At 74.2% G+C, this 356-nt stretch overlaps 1 protein-coding gene across 1 annotated transcript in view; it reads left to right on the top strand.

Moving 5' to 3' along the window:
- Positions 1–255: 255 nt before the first annotated feature.
- Positions 256–356, top strand: part of Lysmd4 (LysM, putative peptidoglycan-binding, domain containing 4) — a 5,484-nt gene continuing 5,383 nt past the window's right edge. The window contains exon 1 of the mRNA XM_013012003.1: positions 256–321. The gene's annotated coding sequence lies outside the window, so the exon portion shown is untranslated. The remainder of the gene's footprint in view (positions 322–356) is intronic.

Raw genomic sequence — 356 nt, 5'->3', positions numbered from 1 at the left:
CGTCTGGGGGGGTCTCAGGCCTCCCGCGCCCCCGGAAGGCCGGGTCCGGCCGGTGGGCCTGCGCGCCACGCCTGGGAGCCGCCTGCAGCCGGGAGGGCGGGGCGAAGGCCCAGCCAGCGGCCGGAGCTCCGCCCCCGCGGCAGACCACGCCCCCAACCACGCCTCTCAGCGTCAAGTCCCGGGTCTGACCTTCCAGCCCACCTAACACTAATTTCATTGGCTGTGCGGCAGGTCCCGCCCCCGGAAGACGTTATTTTCACAGCCAATCAGCAGGCGCGGCGACTGCGGCGGGGCTGGGCGCGGCGGAGTCCGGCGGCGGAGGTACCGGAGATCGGGAAGGAGGCGGGGGTCGCGGC

This window comes from Dipodomys ordii, unplaced genomic scaffold (genome assembly GCF_000151885.1).
Source record: "Dipodomys ordii isolate 6190 unplaced genomic scaffold, Dord_2.0 Scaffold15, whole genome shotgun sequence".
NCBI lineage: Eukaryota > Metazoa > Chordata > Mammalia > Rodentia > Heteromyidae > Dipodomys > Dipodomys ordii.
The sequence above is the reverse complement of the archived record's forward strand: the minus strand, read 5'-3'. Positions and strand labels throughout refer to the sequence as shown.